Genomic DNA, 21,501 nt, shown 5'->3' on the forward strand with positions numbered 1-21,501 from the left:
GTCCTTGACTCTGAATAGGGTTGTGCTCCACCAACACAATGCTGGCTCCACCTCCTGCGGAGCGTCTGATGTCTCTGCCCTGCACCCTGAAAGAAGACGGCAGCGTCCTGTCAACAAAGTACTTCAGAACCGGGTTGAACCAGGCTCAGGCCCCCTGGCCTGCAAAGACAAAATAAATGCATTATAAATATAGGAGCTCCGCTCCTTACAAATCAGATCCAGTTTTGACCACAACGAACCTCTGCCTGACTAGAATGACCAAGAGAAGCTGAAGGACGGAAACCAGTCTGTATCCTGTTGGACTGGCCTGCAGTGGTGCCTTGCTGAGAATGGAGAGGAATGGACCAGATAGGACTTTGTAGACTTGTGCCTGAAACGATCTCCAAGGGCTTGATCGAGAGCTTACCCCCTGAACGGAACCCCAGGACCATTGGGTTCTATCTGCTTGTGCCCGTCTGCTGTTGGGCCTCAGTTCTTATTCCCTCGCCAGAGTTGTGACTCTGACTCCTTCGCCCTCTCCCAGGTCGTGACAGCTCGGAGCTTGGTCGCCCCGCCTTAGAGAGCCCCGCTCATTCCTGAGTCGCTCTCCGCTTCAGTGCCGGGCCACCTGTTCTCCTGTCACCGCACCGCTTACGGAGCGCCCTGTACACCTCTCATCTCCTCCAGCCGGAATCTGCACGGAGAGCATTTCATAGCCTCGGATGGCCCGTACGTCGTAACGTACCCGACTGTCTCGCTTTGCGCTCCTGAATACCAAGGCTCGTGCCGCACCTCAAGAAAGGCCTCCCCGTACCATGGTACCGGAAGCCTGGTGCAGCACCCGTCTGCCCGAGAACTCGACGCCCCTCACAGATCCATGAGTACGACCCGGCGTGCTAAGAAGTAGTACGTACCGCAGGCCTGAACGGCGCCTCGCCCCGTGAGCTGCATCGATCCCGGATCGCCGCAACCCTCCACAGTTTAGCTCCCGCGCCTCGCTCCTCGAGGTGGTCTGAGCCGGAGAGATCCTCTGGAGAACCGTCGGCCTCGTTCGGGGTCCGCCCTCACAACTAGCCACGCCTGAAACGCCTCGGAATTCCACCAGCAAGGTACACTTGAACTACGTCCCGAGTTCATATCGGATCCAGGGTCTGCAACGTTCCTATTTCCCTGTCATCGTACCTTGCTGAAACAACGAACATTGAAAGACTAAGTTTGCCTATTGAAATCTGGTGACCTCAATTCACTAAACGTTATTTAGTCTTGTAATTAGCCTGCTTAAATCTATCTTTTATATAAAGTATACGTATTTTTGATACAAGCATACGACTGGTGTCCATTTGTGGTGGGTCAGTGGGTTTACTGTGTGTGATCATGAATGCTTAACTTACTATCGCCCTGAGGATTAGCCTTGTCTGCTCGCGCCACACTACCTAGAGGGTGAGCAGGGGTTATTCGAAGGAGTAGTTCCCTTGCCCTGACATGGAGCTGAGGGTCCTTGCTTGTCACAAGTGCATACCTGTGCCAACCAGAGACCTCCGGTTCCAACATTGGAGGCAGCGGTGAGGATTTCGGATTTGAATTTATGATTCATATACAGTGAATTACTGATCACCACGTAGTAAGAGCAGACCAATAACGCAAACAGATTACATTCTTGCCGAGAGATCTCCAATCTCCAAAACCATGCCTGGGTCACTTCCCTCAAGAGCACTCTCTGTTATCTCTGGAATCGACGATGTTGACTGGGAAGGGCTGGAAAAGTGCAAAGCCGAGCACTTGAGAGTCCTGTGCGAAAAGTTCTGAGTTTCTCAAGCAAACTGCAAAATCCGAGTCCAGCGCATCACGGTACTGAGAGCCTGGAAAGAGTCCAGAGAGCCCGAAAATCAGGTGGTAGTAGATCCACCCGATAGCCTCATCGGAAACCAGGGAGGCCCGTCGGCCGAAGAGCTGGCAGACAGGACCGCAACCAGAGCGCATGAAGTGGAGAGGGCCAGATTGAAAGGTCAGATGGCCATGGAGGAGAAAAGGCTCCAGCTGCAGCACGAGATACGCCTGAAAGAGTTGGAGCTGAAAGCAAAGAGCTTGGACGCAGCTCCTGGTGGCAGCACAACGCCAGCCCAGGTAGAGTCAAGGGTCTACGTACCGAAGGATGTGGTGAAAGAGTATTTTAAAGGAGATGACATAGGGCAGTGGTTTCGAGCCTATGAGGTAGCCATGTCTTCCCACCGGGTCCCTGAGAAGTATTGGGGAGCGGGGTTGTGGGGACGGTTCCTGACCGAGGGGCGGGATACCCTGCTAGATCTTCCTCCTGAAGAGTCAGTCTCCTACCCTTACATGAAAGATGCCCTGATGAATCGATTTGGGTTAACACCTGAAATGTACCGGCAGCGGTTTAGAAAATGTGAAAAGATTCAAGGGGGTACGTATGTGGAGTATGTGACCTTTTTCTGCAGAGCGCTGGATGGTTGGGTGAAGGGTAGTAAGGTAAATGATTTTCAAGGGCTGCTTGATTTAATGGCATGGGAGCACTTGTCGGATAATTGTTTTCCTGAGTTACGCCAGCACCTGATCGATAGCAAGCTGTCCAACCCGAGGAAGCTTGCTGAGGAAGCGGACCGCTGGGTCAGCACCAGGGTCCACAAAGGTCCAGTGGGAGACTCAGCCAAAGGTGGGCAGGGTCCCCAGCAGAAGAGTGGGGGGGACAAGGGAAAACAGAAAGGGTTCCACAAAGGTCCCCAAAGTAATCCCCAAGGGAACCAAGGGAAAGGTTCTCAGCCTCCTCCACCCCCGAAATCAACCGGGGCCCGACAGGTAAACCTGTTGCAAAGGGGCCCGTCACCTGTTTTAGGTGTGGCGACCTTGGTCACGTTACCTCTGACCCTAAGTGTTGCTTGTTTGCAAAACCCGCACCCACTGGTGCTCCACCCCGGCAACTAGCTAATGTTAACTTTGGGGAGGAAGTAGCCGTTCCAATGGGTGGGGATCCGGTTCAGATGACCCTAGTCTCGCTAGGAGACAGTGAGATGGTCCCAGAGAACTACCTACCCAATAAACCTAAGAAATATGGGCAGGTAGTGACCATCAACGGTAAGAAAGCGGAGGCTCTTCGAGATACAGGAACCAGTGTGACTGCAGTGAGGCAGCACCTGGTGTCTCAAGAGCAGGTAGTACCGCACGCCTACTGCAAAGTTGTTAATGCTGACAATTCTGAGAGCCAGTGTCCGATTGCTCAGGTTCCCTTTGAGTGGGGGGGGGGGTCTCAGGTACTCTTCAAGTTGTTGTGAGGACCTCCATGCCTGTAGATTGTCTGCTAGGGAACGATTTGGAGAACTCCCCTTAGGAAAAGGTGGAGAAAACGGCTCATCTGCGGATGGTGGGCCTACCCGACTGGGCATGCGTGACTACGCAGTCCATGGCAGCCAGTAGGGGTGTCGAAGAGGTCCTGGAGCCTGAAGGAGAGGCCCAGGAACCGGCCTTAGAGAGGAGGCACCGGGGGCGCAGACAGCCGGTCCCCGAAGTTCCCACAGCCCAGGAGGAGGCAGACCTCGAGGGGGATGCCCTGGAGCCTACCGGGCAACAGATCGCCGAACTGGGAGACTTGCCTGAGCTGACCCATTGGCAGCAAGAAGGGGGTCCCTCCAGGGAGGAATTCTGTGAGGAGCAGAAAACGTGCCCTTCTCTCGCGGGTATGCGGCAGCAGGCTGCGGACCAGGCCAATAGCGTTTGCCCGGAAAACACTTGGTCTACTGGGAGAACGATCTCCTGTATTCAGAGCCTAAGGCTGCTGAACCTGGGTCAGCCCGTGTGCTGGTGGTACCCCAGAAGTTCAGAGCCTTCCTACTGTGTTTGGCTCACAATGTGCCTTTAGCAGGACATCTGGGGATGGACAAGACCTATGACAGGCTTGTCACCCACTTTTGCTGGCTCCAGATGCACCGGAGCTCAGATGCTCACTGCAGGACTTGCCAGACTTGCCAGGCAAGTGGTAAGTGTGGAGGGAAGAACAAGGCTCCCCTCCAACCATTCCCCATCGGCAGTACCCCATTCCAGCGAATGGGAATTTACATTGTGGGGCCTCTGGACCTCAAGACAGCCATGGGCAACAGGTTCATTCTGGTTTTGGTGGACCATGCCACCCGGTACCCTGAAGCCATCCCTCTGAGGACAGTGATGGTCCCCGTGGTGGGATGAGCACTGATGGGAATTTTCTCTTGAGTAGGATTCCCTCTAGAGGTGGTGTCTGACAGGGGCACCATTTTCATATCGAAATATATGAAGTCCCTTTGGCAAGAGTGTGGTGTAACGTACAAGTTCACCACCCCTTAACACCCCCAAGGAAACGGGTTGGTTGAGAGATTCAACCGAACCCTGAAAGGCATTATTATGGGCTTAGAAGGACCAATGAGGCGTAAGTGGGACATCCTCCTACCATGTCTACTTTTTGCGTACCGAGAGGTGCCACAGAAGTCCCTCGGGGTGCACAGACATAATATCGACTCCAAAATATCGTTTGGACAGAATATCGAGTTTTAAATATCGTTTGGACAAAATATCGACTAGACAGAATATCGACAGCCAAAATATCGTTTTTAAGGTAAGTGAAGTAATATCGACTGTAAATAATATAGACAGTGAAAATATCCAAGTATATAATCTAGATAGTAAAAAATATAGTTTTTAAAATAATATTTAATTATTTATAGTGTTTTTATGTAATAATATGTGTGAAAAGTGTCATTTTATTTTATAAGTATTTTTAATTAATGATTTTTTTAATTATTGTGTAATTTTATTATGTAGCGGGTTGTGGGTTTATAGGGGAATAGGGTGGGAAGTAATTTAATTATAATTAAATATGTAAATTCATTAATTGGTAGTAATAATTAATTAATTGGTAATTAAATAATATATGTTAATTATTTAAAATTTAATTGGTAATTAATTTAATTTAATTGATTAATTTCTAATTATGTAAATTAAAATAATGTATTTTGTGTAGCGGGTTGTGGGTTTATAGGGGAATAGGGTGGGAAGTAATTTAATTATAATTAATTAAATATGTAAATTTATTAATTGGTAGTAATAATTAATTAATTGGTAATTAAATAATATATGGTATTTAATTAAAATGTAATTGGTAATTAATTTAATTTAATAGATTAATTGCTAATTATGTTAAATTAAAGGGGTATTTTTAGGGTTCAGGGTCAGTTTTTAGTTTTTGGGTAAAGGGGTATTTTTAGGGTTCAGGGTCAGTTTTCAGTTTTTGGGTAAAGGGGTATTTTTAGGGTTCAGGGTCAGTTTTTAGTTTTTGGGTAAAGGGGTATTTTTAGGGTTCAGGGTCAGTTTTTAGTTTTTGGGTAAAGGGGTATTTTTAGGGTTCAGGGTCAGTTTTTAGTTTTTGGGTAAAGGGGTATTTTTAGGGTTCAGGGTCAGTTTTTAGTTTTTGGGTAAAGGGGTATTTTTAGGGTTCAGGGTCAGTTTTCAGTTTTTGGGTAAAGGGGTATTTTTAGGGTTCAGGGTCAGTTTTTAGTTTTTGGGTAAAGTGGTATTTTTAGGGTTCAGGGTCATTTTGGGGTTTTTGGGGTACATATACAATATTGCGTATTATTTAATTAAATGTTGTTACTATATATATATATATATGTTTTAAGAAATATGATTAAAAAAATATTATTTTTTTACTTTCATTAATTATTTAATTATTAAAAGTTATTTTAAGTATTGTTAATTATATTTTAGTAATTAATTTTTTATATTAATGTAATTAAACATTGTTTTTAGTAAAGTCGATATTTTTTACAACGATATTTTTTACAACGATATTTTGTACTCGATATTTTTGTACTTACCTGTTTGTACATACAAACTCGATATTTTGGTTGTAGATATTTTTTCCTCGATATTTTGGGTAGTCGATATTTTGGTAGTCGATATTATTTCAGTGATCCGTCCCTCGGGTTCAGTCCCTTCGAGCTTCTGTACGGTCACCCGGTCCGAGGACCTCTGAGTCTGGTTAGGGAAGGCTGGGAGCAATCTCCCAGGAAACCTCCCCAGAATGTATATAGCTGCATGCTGGCTTTCCGAAACCAGACCAGGCAACTTGCTGAGGCAAACCTGGAAGCCAGCCAGGAGGAGATGAAGCGGTGGTACGACCAGAATGCCACTCTGGTAGAGCTTCAGTCTGGACAAAAGGTGTGGGTCTTGGCCCCAGTGGAGCCCTGTGAACTTCAGGATAAGTGGACGGGTCCATTTGAGGTTGTGGAGCGCAAGAGTCCTGTCACCTACCCGGTGAACTTGCAAACTCCCAGGAACCCTTTGAGGGTCCTACATGTTAACCGCCTTAAGCCCCACTTGGAGAGGTCCGAAGTGGGCATGCTGTTGGCAACCGATGACGGAATGGAGGAGGAGACCGAACCTCTTCTGGACCTCTTGATGGCCTCCGAGCGAGATGGGTCAGTGGATGGAGTTAACCTCTCACCCTCCCTGACCCCTGAGCAGCAGAGTGATTGCCGCCAGCTGCTGGGGCAATTCTCTGACTTGTTCTCCCTGGTTCCTGGTGTCACAGATTGGTGCGTCCATGATGTGGACACGGGACACAGCTTACCGGTGAAGCATAAGGCTTACCTCGTGACTGACAGGGTACGAGCCTGCATCAAGGAGGAAGTCTCGAAGATGTTTGCTCTTGGGGTGTTGAGTCCTCCAGCAGTCCTTGGGCCAGCCCAGTGGTCTTGGTCCCGAAGGCTGCGGCGCCGGGAGCCACACCCGAACTCCGGTTCTGTGTGGACTATCGAGGACTCAATTCGGTCACGAAGACCGACACGCACCCCATCCCCAGAGCTGATGAGCTCATCGATCGGTTGGGAGCTGCTGGATACCTCAGTACGTTTGACTTACCGTCTGGGTACTGGCAGATTGCCTTAACTGAAGGGGCCAAAGAGAGGTCAGCGTTTTCAACCCCAGATGGGCACTACCAATTCTGGGTCATGCCCTTCGGGATGAAAAACGCCCCTGCCACCTTCCAGAGGTTGGTTAACCGGGTGTTGGTCAGACTGGACGCGTTCAGTGCCGCCTACTTGGACGACATCGCAGTGTTCAGCGGAACGTGGAAGGAACACTTGCGGCACCTTTGGGAAGTGTTGGCGGTTCTGGGCAAGGCAGGCCTCACGATCAAGGCATGAAACAAGTGCCAGATCGGGCAGGGTTCAGTGGTGTATTTGGGACACCAAGTCGGGAGCGGCCAGGTAGCGCCCCTTCAACCCAAAGTACAGACCATCCTGGCTTGGGAAACCCCCAAGACCCAAACAGAGGTGAGGGCCTTCCTCGGACTCACCGGGTATTACAGGAGGATCGTCAAGGGATACAGCACCATCGTTGCCACCTTGACAGAGCGGACTTTGAAGAAGCAACCCTGGAAAGTGATCTGGACCGATGCCTGTCAGGAAGTATTCGACACCCTGAAGAAGGCCATGTGCACGGCGCCCGTGCTCCTATCTCCTGATTTCTCCAAAGAGTTCTTAGTGCAGACAGACGCTTCAGAGCATGGTGTAGGGGCTGTCCTTTCACAGACGACTGAGCAGGGCTGGGATCACCCTGTGGCCTTCATCAGCTGAAGGTTACTTCCACGGGAACAGAAGTGGAGTGCGATTGAGCGAGAAGCTTTTGCTGTTGTCTGGGCCCTGAAGAAGCTAAGACCCTACTTGTTTGGTCTCACTTCCGAGTTCAGACAGACCACGGGCCCCTCAGATGGTTGATGCAAATGAGGGGTGAGAACCCGAAACTGTTGAGGTGGTCCATTTCTCTACAGAGTATGGACTTTACGGTGGAACACCGCCCTGGCATAGACCACGCCAATGCTGACGGTCAACCAAGGTTTTTCCGCCTTAGTGATGAGGAACTCCCTGGGGTAGAGTAGTTTCCCTCACCTTTCAGCTGGAGGGGACACGTGTTAGACCTGGCACCTTGGCATGAGTTTCCATTCCACTTTTTGCTGATGTGCCTCAGATGTTTTGCTGGTGTTCGATGCTCAGGGCATTGCGCCACGGCCGACCCGTTCCGCAGTGCAAGTGCTTCCAATATAAAGTGTATATGTAATTGATTTCCACGATTGGATTATTTGGTTTACTGTAAGTCCCCAGTAAAATGCATGAGGCGTGCCGGGGCTTGTAGATACAAATGACGCTAGTGGGCCTGCAGTGCTGGTTGCGCCACCCTCAGAAGCGGCCTCGTAATATATGTCTCGGGTCCGCCATTGCTGACCCCGCGTACATTCCCAGTACTGTCACGCTGACTGTGCAAGTGCCCACACTTGCCAGTCCCAGATCCTTCCCTCACCTTCATATCAGACACCCCTATGGTAGGCCTACAGGCAGGGTGCATTGTAAGCGTAAGGTAGGACAAGCCTAGAGTGTGGCATGTCCTAGTAGTGAATTACCGCCTCTCTCGTTCTTCACTATTGAAGGGCTACCTGTTCTCTTAGGCCAGATGAGCTTTCGGAACTATTACACGCTATAGTCCCGGCAGGCTCAGGAAACACGGTAGCAAGTTGTGGGTTTTCGGTCGGGCTATCAAACAAACTCACGGACAAGGGGGTTCTAGGCAATGAGGGTTTTATTGTTTTGTATTGCCTCCTCTTTTGTACAGGCACTAGGTAGAATGGTAATGGGTTGTCGATGTCCTCGGCCGCTTGTTTTGCCGCTCCCAATCGCCAACTCTCCCGGTGCCTTCTGGGTGTTGTAGGCCTTGCTTCCGCCGTTTTCGCCTCTCGTCCGAGATGTCACCAAAACAGAAAGAAACCACTATTAGGCTAGGTTTTCCGATACTTTATCGGGGTAGGGAAGTGAGGGATCACACGTGCTCTTCAGTAACAGGGTGCCGGTAAAGTGAAGGAAGGGTACCGGTGCACAGAGGGTCGGTTGCTCGTGCAAAGGTGGTTTACCCCACTTACGACCCGCCCACCCCGTGAACCTTGACCGTACCTGCTCTAGCCACACTTCGTGTGAAGTGTGGCTGGGCGATGCGCCTTCCCGTTGGCCTCCCGGCTTGTCGCGGTCGTCTCTGGTCTGTCTTCCCTCGGCTTCCCAGGTCCGTATTCCGCTGTCTCCCTTGACGCCTGCCTCCGTCCTCCGTTGTTCTATCACCGCCTCCTCCTTCCGATGGTCCGCTCTCCACTCCTCACCCGATCTCCTCCTCTGCTCACCCGTCTCCTCCAGCCGATGTTCTTCGCTTGTCTCGTCTCCCTTCCTCCTCCACTGCTCACCCGTCTCCTCCAGCCGATGTTCCTCGCTTGTCTCGTCTTCCTTCCTCCTCCACTGCTCACCCGCCTCCTCCTCGATCGCAATCCTCGTTTCTCCATCTTCCGTCCTCCTCCACTCCGCTCCTCTCTCACGCCACCACTCTCCACTCCCTCCGGGTGTATTACACACCTGAGTCAGGGTCGGGCGTTCCTTTACCTCCACCTGGTGGGCGGGTTCCGGGTCCAACTCCGCCCAGTTAAAGTAACACGGCTCCTCCGGGTCTTGTGAGGGATGTAGCCAGTCGGTCGCCGGTTTCCAGGCCTCCGTATGCTGTGCAAAAAGAGGGGACACAGGTAAAGGTAAGCCAGGAGGGCCCGAGTCCGGGTCCTCCTCGTCACACAAGTAGAGTTTAGTATGCCTGAACTCAGAATAATAAAATACTTCCTTTAAAAAGGTTTATTTTAATATCCTGTGTTTGCATATGCTACTTTTAGAAAGTTAGCCTTTGCTCGCCTAACTTTTCAGCCTGCCTCTGCCAAGATGTGCATCTGCTGTCTGGGTTTGTGTGAGTGACAGGGCTGGGAGATTCCCGGGGATAGTCCGGTGCTCCAGGTGGTGAATAGGGTGCTTACACCAGGGTGGGTGGGCGGAGTAGTCCTTGACTCTGAATAGGGTTGTGCTCCACCACCACAATGCTGGCTCCACCTCCTGCGGAGCGTCTGATGTCTCTGCCCTGCACCCTGAAAGAAGACGGCAGCGTCCTGTCAACAAAGTACTTCAGAACCGGGTTGAACCAGGCTCAGGCCCCCTGGCCTGCAAAGACAAAAGAAATGCAGTATAAATATAGGAGCTCCGCTCATTACAAATCAGATCCAGTTTTGACCACGACGAACCTCTGCCTGACTAGAAGGACCAAGAGAAGCTGAAAGACGGAAACCAGTCTGTAATCTGTTGGACTGGCCTGTAGTGGTGCCTTGCTGAGAACGGAGTCAAGTCAAGTCAAGTCAAAGAATTTATATAGCGCGCTACATACCCAGAGGGTCTCAAGGCGCTTGAGGAGGGGTGGGGAGTTACTTGTCAAATATCCACGTTTTAAGTTGCTTTCTGAATGCTAGGTGGTTCTGAGTAAGGCGAAGGTGAGTGGGAAGTGAGTTCCAGGTTTTAGCTGCCAGGTAGGAGAAGGATCTACCTCCCATGGTGGTTTTGTTGATGCGGGGTACAGTGGCAAGGGCCTGGTTGGCTGATCGTAGCTGGCGGGAGGGGGTGTAGAAGGACAGTCGTGTGTTGAGGCATTCTGGTCCGATTTCGTAGAGTGCTTTGTGTGCGTGGGTTAGGAGCCGGAAAGTGATCCTCTTATTGACGGGAAGCCAGTGAAGGTTTTTCAGGTGATCAGAGATATGCTCTTTACGCGGGATGTCTAATATGAGCCTGGCTGAGGCGTTTTGGATTCGTTGGAGTTTTTTCTGGAGTTTAGCTGTGGTACCGGCGTAGAGGGTGTTTCCATAGTCCAGTCGGCTCGTGACCAGAGCGTGGGTGATCGTTTTCCTAGTTTCGGTGGGGATCCAACGAAATGTTTTTTTGAGCATGCGAAGAATGTTGAAGCAAGATGACGAGACGGCGTTGACTTGTCTGTTCATCGAAAGTGAGGAATCCAGGATGACGCCCAGGTTCCGTGCGTGGTCAGTCGGGATGGGTGCTTTTCCAAGGGCTTGTGGCCACCAGGAGTCGTCCCATGCAGAGGGGGAGGTGCCTAAGATAAGGACTTCTGTTTTATCTGAGTTCAGTTTTAGACGGCTGTGTTTCATCCATTCAGCTACTTCTTTCATTCCTTCATGCAAGTTGGTTTTGGCGGTGTTCGGGTCTTTGGTGAGTGAGAGGATCAGTTGAGTGTCATCAGCGTAGGAGATGATGTTGAGGTTGTGTTGGCGTGCGATGGTCGCGAGGGGGCTCATGTATACGTTGAAGAGGGTGGGGCTGAGTGAGGATCCCTGTGGTACGCCGCAGATGACTTCAGTGGCCTCTGACTTGAATGGTGGAAGGCGGACTCTCTGAGTTCTTCCGGTGAGGAACGAGGTGATCCATTCCAGTGCTTTTCCTTGGATTCCGATGTTTCTTAGGCGTTGTAGAAGGGTGCTATGGCAGACTGTGTCGAAGGCTGCGGAGAGGTCGAGGAGGATGAGGGCGACTGTGTCTCTATTGTCCAGTAGAGTTCGAATGTCGTCTGTTGCTGCGATGAGGGCGGTCTCAGTGCTGTGTTTTGCTCGGAAGCCGGACTGTGAGGAGTCTAGGGATTTGTTGGCTTCGAGGAAGGCGGCGAGCTGGTTGTTGACTGCTTTCTCGATGACTTTGGCCGGGAATGGAAGGAGCGAGATGGGGCGGTAGTTTTTGAGTTCGGTGGGGTCCGCTGTGGGTTTTTTCAGAAGGGCGCTAAGTTCTACGTGTTTCCAGCTTTCCGGGAAGGTGGCGGATTTGAAGGAGCAGTTGATGACGTCTCGGAGGTGCTGTGCTATGATGGAGTCTGCTTTGTTGAAGATGTGGTGAGGACAAGGGTCTGTGGGGGATCCTGAGTGGATGGAGTTCATCAGGCGGATGGTGTCCTCAGTGGAGATAGGGTTCCAGTCATTAAGGGTGTTCGCGGGGGGTGCAGGTCCGGTAGATGGTTGGGAGGGTTGGTCTCCGGGTTGGTTGTCGAAGCTGTTGTGGATGTCTGCAATTTTGTTGTGGAAGAATGAGGCTAGTGAGTCGCAGAGTGCTTGAGAGGGGGTGATGTCATTAGAGTTGGCCGAGGGATTGGTTAATTCCTTGATGATGTTGAAAAGTTCCTTGCTGTTGTGGGCGTTGTTATCTAGTCGTTCCTTGAAGGCGGTTTTCTTGGCCTTTCGGATCAGTTGGTGGTGTATGCGGGTGGCGTTTTTGAAGGCGTCCTTGGTGCTGGTGGTTGGGTCTTTTTTCCAGGCCTTCTCATGGGAGCGGCAAAGTTTCTTGGATTTCTTAAGATCATCGTTGAACCATGAGGCCTTCTTGCTGCCAGGTTTGTTTTGTCGCTTTTTCAGTGGTGCTAGGATGTCGGCGCTGTTGGATAACCAAAGGGAGAGGTTGGAGGCGGCTTGGTCGGGGTTAGAGGAGTGGGTTGGGGGGTTTAGAAGAAGCGATGAGGAGATCTGGTCGATGGTGATTTTGTTCCAGTTTCTTTGCAGAGTTGGTTGGGGGTGGTTGTTGGGTTTGGGTTTGTTGTAGGTAAAGTGAACGCAGCTGTGGTCAGTCCAGAGGAGAGCCGTAGTGTGGCTGAAGGAGACATGATTGCTGGAGGTGAAGATAGGGTCGAGAGTGTGACCTGCGATGTGGGTGGGGGAAGAGACCAGTTGTATAAGTCCGAGGTTGGCGAGGTTGTCCAGAAGGGTGGTGGAGTTGCGGTCGTTGTTTTTTTCAAGGTGAAAGTTGAGGTCTCCCAGGAGGATGTAATCTTTGGAGGGGAGTGCGTGTGGAGTGATGAAGTCCGTGATGTCCTCACTAAATTGTGCGCCGGGTCCTGGTGGTCTGTAAAGGAGGGTGCCTCTGAGTGTGTTTTTGGGGTCGATGTGGATCTGGAAGTGAAGGTGTTCAGAGTTGGCGAGATTGATGTCAGAGCTGGTAGAGATGTGGATAGATTTCTTGTGGACGATAGCGATTCCTCCTCCTGTGTGGCCTGTGCGGTCTTTGCGTATGATCTTATAATCTTCTGGGATGGCGATGGTGATGTCAGGGGCGGAGGAGGCGTTCATCCATGTTTCTGTGAGGAAGGCGACGTCCGGTGAGATGGTGTCTAGTAGATTCCATAGGTCAATGGCGTGCCTGTGGACCGATCGGGTGTTGAGCAGGATGCATTGTAGGTGGTTGGGGTCGGGAGTCTGAGGTGTGATCGTAGCGGGGTTGTTGACGGTGCCGACGAATTTGCAGGAGTAGCATGCGAAAGGTCCATGGGTGTGTCCAGGAGCGTCTTGGACGCAGTTGGGGGAGCGGCCGGGGTTGAGGGCTAGGAGGGTGGAGGAGTCGTAAGTAATGCGGGAGGGCTGGGCATTGCGAGGGGCAAGGGGTCTGGCGCTGGGCGCGGTCCAGGCGCGGACGGGCGTAGACGGGCTTACCTTTGGCGCACCTTCGGCGCGACTGGGGCGCGGTCGCTGCGTGTGAACGCTGCGCGCGGGAATAACTGTCATATACAGATAGTGGAGGGGGAGGGGCGAGGGCGGCTCAGCTGGGAGGCGGGGCGGGCTACGGAGGAGGACAACAACAGCAAGATGGAGGCGGAGGGGTCAGAACGGCAAGAGCGCTTGGGGGGAACGCTAATTCAGCAATAAAGTTGGCAATTCAAAAATGCAAATAACGCTGGCAATTTAAACATGCAAATAAGCAAAGCGGCGGTCGAAGCACACAGCTGGCAGTCGGTATAGATCAGATTTCGGTACAATGCGCTGCAAAAACGATACCACAGTCACAGGGGAGCAACCACTCAGCTAGGAAGCGAAGAGCGAGTCACGGCGCTTCCAGGTAAGGGAGCGCTGTTTGTTGTCTGTGGGAGGGCGGCTCAGCTGGGAGGCGGGGCGGGCTACGGAGGAGGACAACAACAGCAAGATGGAGGCGGAGGGGTCAGAACGGCAAGAGCGCTTGGGGGGGAACGCTAATTCAGCAATAAAGTTGGTAATTCAAAAATGCAAATAACGCTGGCAATTTAAACATGCAAATAAGCAAAGCGGCGGTCGAAGCACACAGCTGGCAGTCGGTATAGATCAGATTTCGGTACAATACGCTGCAAAAACGATACCACAGTCACAGGGGAGCAACCACTCAGCTAGGAAGCGAAGAGCTAGTCACGGCGCTTCCAGGTAAGGGAGCGCTGTTTGTTGTCTGTGGGAGGGCGGCTCAGCTGGGAGGCGGGGCGGGCTACGGAGGAGGACAACAACAGCAAGATGGAGGCGGAGGGGTCAGAACGGCAAGAGCGCTTGGGGGGGAACGCTAATTCAGCAATAAAGTTGGCAATTCAAAAATGCAAATAACGCTGGCAATTTAAACATGCCAATAAGCAAAGCGGCGGTCGAAGCACACAGCTGGCAGTCGGTATAGATCAGATTTCGGTACAATGCGCTGCAAAAACGATACCACAGTCACAGGGGAGCAACCACTCAGCTAGGAAGCGAAGAGCGAGTCACGGCGCTTCCAGGTAAGGGAGCGCTGTTTGTTGTCTGTGGGAGGGTGGCTCAGCTGGGAGGCGGGGCGGGCTACGGAGGAGGACAACAACAGCAAGATGGAGGCGGAGGGGTCAGAACGGCAAGAGCGCTTGGGGGGAACGCTAATTCAGCAATAAAGTTGGCAATTCAAAAATGCAAATAACGCTGGCAATTTAAACATGCAAATAAGCAAAGCGGCGGTCGAAGCACACAGCTGGCAGTCGGTATAGATCAGATTTCGGTACAATGCGCTGCAAAAACGATACCACAGTCACAGGGGAGCAACCACTCAGCTAGGAAGCGAAGAGCGAGAGGAAACGGAGAGGAAAGGACCAGATAGGACTTTGTAGACTTGTGCCTGAAACGATCTCCATGGGCTTGATCGAGAGCTTGCACCCTGAAAGGAACTCCAGGACCATTGGGTTCTATCTGTTTGTGCCCGTCTGCTGTTGGACCTCAGTTCTTATACCCTCGCCAGAGTTGTGACTCGGGTGCCTTCGCCCCCTCCCAGGTCGTGACAGCTCAGAGCTTGGTCGCCCCGCCGTAGAGAGCCCCGCTCATTCCTGAGTCGCTCTCCGCTTCAGTGCCGGGCCACCTGTTCTCTTGTCACCGCACCGCTTACGGAGCGCGCTGTGCACATCTCATCTCCTCCAGCCGGAATCTGCACGGAGAGCATTTCATAGCCTCGGACGGTCTGTACATAGTAACGTACCCGACTGTCTCGCTTTGCGCTCCTGCATACCAAGGCTCGTGCCGCACCTCAAGAAAGGCCTCCCAGTACCGTGGTACCGGAAGCCTGATGCTACACCCATCTGCCCGAGAACTCGATGCCCCTCACAGATCCAGGAGTACGACCTGGTGTACTAAGAAGTAGTACTTCCCGCAGGCCTGAACGGCGCCTCACCCCGTGAGCTGCATCAATCCCGGATCGCCGCAACCCTCCACAGTCTAGCCCCCGCCTCGCTCCTCGAGGTGGTCTGAGCCGGAGAGATCCTCTGGAGAACCGTCGGCCTCGTTCTGGGTCCACCCTCACAAGTAGCAGCACCTGAAATGCCTCGGACTTCCACCAGCAAGGTACACTTGAACTCCGTCCCGAGTTCATATCGGATCCAGGGTCCGCAACGTTCTTATTTCCCTGTCATCGTACTTTGCTGAAACAACAAACATTGAAAGACTAAGTTTGCCTATTGTAATCTGGTGACCTCAATTCACTAAACGTTATTTGGTCTTGTAATGAGCCTGCTTAAATCTATCTTTTATATAACGTATACGTATTTTGTATACAACCATACGACTGGTGTCTATTTGTGGTGGGTCAGTGGGTTTACTGTGTGTGATCATGAATGCTTAACTTACTATCGCCCTGAGGATTAGCCTTGTCTGCTCGCGCCACACTACCTAGAGGGTGAGCAGGGGTTATTCGAAGTAGTAGTTCCCTTGTCCTGACGTGGAGCTGAGGGTCATTGCTTGTCACAAGTGCATACCTGTGCCAACCAGAGACCTCCGGTTCCAACAGTCACTCATCGTAAGGTACATTGACTTAGGTGTCGCATTTTAAGAACTGAACAGAACTAAGCTAAAACTACCATTTTAAGTACAGTAGTGAGTTTTTTGTAGTTTGTGGTCTTGTGATAAGTCGATGTAAAGTATTCTTATTCTAGATATAAAGCCTGTGTGTTGTCCATCTGTAGTGTTGTCCCTTGATTACTGTATGTGGTCACAAATGCTTTACACACTGCCTCTGAGATAAGCTTGTCTGCTCGTGCCAAGCTACCAAAGGGGTGAGCAGGGTTTTTTTTGAGGAGTGTACCCCATTACCCTGACAAGAGGCAAGGGTCCCTATTTGTCACAAGTACCTACCTGTGCCAACTCGAGACCCCCAAATCTAACATGGAATTTTTGACATTTTAGTGGGAATTTGTGAAGCATTCCTCTGTTTCAGACCTTGCCTATTTAGAAATGTTTCTCCAAGTGATGTAACACTTGTGTAGTAGGTGCAGGGGCACCGGTTCTAGGAACTAGAACAGCCAGCTGAAGCCCAATTAATACCGACTTGAAAGTTCAGAGAAAACGTTTTTAGGTCTGGCAATGGTCAAGCCCTTCTTATTTCACTAAAATGATATGTAATATACTTCTTTACAGAGGCTTTCAGCCCGCCTGCTTCATCCATTGATCTATTGCTATGCCATTCACATTTTTCTTCCACTTACTACAGCCTACCAAAGTGGGCAATGGGTCAGCCCGCTTCAGCCATTGGCTCACTTGACTGCGAGCAATGGGATTCTTTTCTTTCACAAGGATCATGTCACCACATAAAGTAGTGCACTTCAGTACTAGGGACTACTATTGCAATGTGTGCTATTCGAGAGCAAAACATATGTTTGCTTTTAGCCAAGTGTTATTTTATATTGTCTAGGGCATGGAAGCTCCCCCAACAAAGAAAGCAAGTATTGACAAAGCCAAAAGGCTGCCAGCCAATATCAGCCTATTGACTTTGCCAGTCCTTGTTCTTGCTTGCATTGGGCTGATGACACCCTTGACCAGCAGTGTCTCCACTGGGCGACAGGAGGGGATTTAGCCACTAGATATGTTATACACTTGGATCCTGTGTATGGGTGAAGGGTATTTATTATCATGCCCTGTTAGAGGGTCAAAGTTACCTGCTCCATGTTGGAGTGTGATTGGTGGACCTAAGGTTAACATATGGGGCAGCCTCAGTCTCTCTGTCAATGAGCTTGCATGTGGAGCAGGACACCCTCTACAATAATGGAAAGACTGGGGTTTCCTCCCTCAAGAACCATATTGGAAGAGGTGTGGTGCTGCGGCCAGGTCTCGCAGTTCGATCCCCGGTGCTGGCAGCTAGCCCAGCACCATGTGACTCTGGGCAATAGCTTGCTTAATCTTCCTGATGGCCCCTAGCGCCTTGACACCCTTACGGGTAATTGTTGGCACTTTACAAATACCGGTATTTCAATGAATTTAATACTAAACCAAACGTTGCATTTTCTAGAACATTTATCAGATATTTTTTTCACAACCAATTTTATTGAGCATAAGAGTATCAAGAATGTGGTATCTTCACACACCAAGATCACCACAACAGTATCAATGCAATGATGACATAGACAGTAATGAATGAAGCAAATGCCAATGAAGCTCAGCTTTAAAGATGCCCTAGCAGCCTACCCTAAACCCCAACTACGCCCCCCCCGTACCCAACACCCCCCCCCACCACACGTGTACAGAAAGCAACACAAAGGAAATGCACAAAGAATAAGCAGGTATAGCGCAACCAGGGCTTTGCCACTTGAGGCCAGAAGTGTCACTGTGGTCAAATGTCCTCCTCCTGCTCCGCCGGGGGTTCCAAGGACAGGCCACGGTAGTCGGCCCACCGCTTCCAGATCTTGAAATGTTTGCGTGGGCAGCCCCGCGCCTCGAAGACCGGTTTTTCAAGGCCCATGAAATAGTCTAGCCCAGCCTTCCACGCAGATAGGGGGGGGGGCCCTCACAGACTTCCATGCCCGAGCCAGGTCACGCTTGGCCACCACCAGACCCAGGAGCAACAGATGACGCTTATACATGTTGCCCCCAACCCCTTCCATGATATGCAGCAGGCCCAGCCGGTGGGTACGAGGAAGATCCCAACCCAGGACCTCAGTCAGGCAACTCCACACACCCCTCCAGAATCCAGCCAGGCGACCACACGACCACACCGTATGTATCAGGGAGCCAGGCACTTCCCCACAGCGCAGGCATTCCGGTGACGCAATCAAACCAGCCTTCCACAGACGTTCACGTGTATAATAGGCACGGTGCAAGTATTTGAATTGTATCAGGCGGAGCCGAACCGCAACAGCGGTGCCGCGCGGGGATTCCAGCGCCTCCCTCCAATCGTCCTCATCGAGGGCGCCCACGTCCACCTCCCACGCCTCCCGAAGGGAGCGGAGAGTGGATTAGCAGTGGATAACAAGCGACTGATAGATCCTAGAGACCTTCTTGTCTTCCAAGTCTCCCATAAACACTTTTGCCTCAAGCGGGCTGAACTCCGGCAGGGAGTCGAGGCCGGCAATGCTCGGGGCGAGGGCATGCCGCAGCTGGAGGTAGCGGAAGAACTGGGACTGAGGCATCTGGAACTCCGCGCGGAGTTCCTCGAAGGACTTGAGGGTGGTGCCTGACATGACCTGGCCCAGTTGTGTAATTCCAATAGCCTCCCAACCCTCAAACCCGGCCAGGGCCGCCAATTCCGGAAGCAGGCCATTGTGCCACAGCGGCGTTTCAGCTGTTAATTTGCCCCACCAACCCATGCGGCGCAGGGACTGCCGCCACACCGCAAATACCACTTTAGTGACCGACGGCAATCCACGGCGTATGCGAGCCGAATAGAGAATAGTGTGAAGCGTGCGATCCCCCATGAGGAGTCTCTCCAGGGCATAGGCCGGGTCGCTCCTATCACCATACCACCATTCATTGAGGACAAGTAGGTGAGACGCTTGGTAGTAGGAGAGGAGGTCGGATGTGGCCAAACCACCACAGTATGTGGACAGAAAGCACGTCCTCAGGGCCACCCTGGCTGCACCGCCATCCCACAGGAAGCGACCCAGCACAGAGTTCACCTGGCGGAACCACTCCATGCCAATAGGGTGCGGGAAGTTTTGGAGTTGGTACAGCAGCCTCGGCAGTGCCACCATCTTAAAGATGGCCGACCTCCCAAAGATCGTGAGGGGCATTCTCGACCAAGTTTTAACATCTGTCTGGACCCGTTCCCACACCGGCAAGACACTGCGTGTCCAGGCCACGGCCCGCGAGTCCGAGAGAAAGACGCCTAGATACTTCAGGCCGTCCGTCGCCATACGCAATTCGGCGGCCCATGGGTCGGCAACCACTCCGCCACCCAAAATCCACAGGGTCGATTTATTCAGATTAAGGTGAAGCCCCGAGACCTCGCCAAACCCCCGCATGATCTCCAAAACCCGGGGACCCGAGCGCCGCAGATCAGTGAGGAACAGAAGGACGTCGTCTGCATACAGTGCAATCCTATCCGCCAGGTCGGCGTTCCAGACAAAGCCACTTAATTGGGCATCCGTTCGTATCCGCGACGCCAGTGGCTCCATGGCCAGGGCGAACAGGTAGGGGGACAGCGGGCAACCCTGTCGAGTACCACGTCCGATGTGAAAGCGCTCAGAGACCGCGCCGGCCACGCGGACCGACGCCGTAACATTAGTGTAGAGGAGACGAATATACGACAGGAAGATAGGCCCTAGATTGAGGCGGGCCAGCAAAGTGAACAAATACGCCCAACTCACCGAATCAAAGGCTCGGTCCATGTCCGCAAGGAGGAGTGCAGCCTGTTCATCCCTAGCACCCAGGGCGTCGACCGCCGCCTGCGCCCGCCGGATATTATGCCGGGTGGCCCTGCGCGGCATGAACCCGGCCTGGTCAGGATGGACCAGGTCGGCAATGTAGGGCAAGAGGCGGTTCGCCAGGGTCTTCGCCAAAATCTTGGCCTCGATGTTGAGAAGGGAGATCAGCCTGTAAGAGTCGTGCCGGTCCGGCGCCCTGCCCGGCTTCAAAAATACCACTATCTCGGCATGACGCCAGTCTGGTGGCAGCTCGCCCCTAGCCCGCGCCGCCTCTAGGGCTCTGCGAAAGTGGGGTCCCAACTGGACGTGGAACTTTTTGTAAAATTCGCTAGGATAACCGCTCGGGCCGGGCGCCTTTCCAGTGTTCAGTTGGCCAAGGGCCTCCCCGAGTTCCTCAGATGTAAGCGGGGCCTCCAAGGCGGTTCTAGTCTCATCGGGGACTGCCTGCGGGAGCAGGTCGTCCAGGTATGAGGCAATCTCGCCCACCATCAAGGGGTCACGAGGAGCGTATTGTGCCTCGTAGTAGCGGGCAAAGCTAGCCGCCAGCAGACCCGGGTCGGTCATGACCGAGCCGTCGTCCGCCGTGAGACCAAGCAGCCCTAGGGGCTGGAAAGTCGCCTGGCAAAGCCTATGCAACATGGTGCAGGACTTATCGCCCCACTGGTACACCCTGCTGCGCGTGGCGAGCCACGCCTGTCGGGCCTCCTCGTACAGGACCGAAGCATACATCTGTTGGGCCTGCAGGAGCTGTCTCACGACGCCCTCATCACCCCCGAGCCGACTACGCTGCTCCAGCTCCTCCACGCGGGCCGCGGCAGTCACAATGGCTTCCCGATGTTTTCGCCGAGCTGCCACACACCAAGCTATATCAATGCCCCGGAGCGTAGGCTTCAGCGCCTCCCACTCAACCAGTGCATCGACATCCCCCACCAAGTTCTCGCGCCAGAAGTGATCAATCGCTTCGCGTAAATGGTTCACGTACTCCGGCCGCTGCAGCTGCCAGGCGGACATACGCCAGCGAAAAGGTTGTTGTTTAGAGGGGAGGGTCACGGTGGCCAGGACAGGGGAATGATCCGAGAGGCCTCTAGGGAGTATTGCGGCATCCCTGACGCGACTCAGGCAGGCACCCGGCACAAACAAATAATCTAGCCTCGAAAAGGACCCATGCACCGCCGATACATACGTGAATGCACGCACCGCGGGGTGAAAGTGCCGCCATACATCAATCCAACCCAGACCACTCACAGTCGCACACAATCTGGTGGGAGCAGCCGCGGGGGGGGGTCAGACACGACAGAAGCTCGTCTCAGGCGGTCTAGGCCCACATCCATGACCTCGTTCCAGTCGCCCCCCACCATGGTCAGAACCTCTGGGATCTCGTCCCACAGCGCAAACAGCCGCTCGGACAAGGCCCACTGCAGGGGGGGAGGGGCGTATACACTACCAAAGACCACCGGCTCGGAACCCAACAGGCCCTTGATAAAGACAAACCTGCCCTGAGGATCAATCCATTGCTTCTCATGAACATAAGCCACCCTACGGTGTACCAATATGGCCACCCCCGCGACCCCCTCGTAAAGCCAGCATGATAAACCTGTTGATAACCAAACCTCTGGAGGCTAAGGGCCTTGGAGCCCAGCATGTGAGTCTCCTGGAGCAGGAGCACATCCACCATCTCCCTATTCCCCCACCGCAGCACAGCCCCACGCTTGATCTTATCTA

The sequence above is a fragment of the Lissotriton vulgaris genome, chromosome 4_2 (assembly GCF_964263255.1).
Source record: "Lissotriton vulgaris chromosome 4_2, aLisVul1.2, whole genome shotgun sequence".
Lineage (NCBI taxonomy): Eukaryota > Metazoa > Chordata > Amphibia > Caudata > Salamandridae > Lissotriton > Lissotriton vulgaris.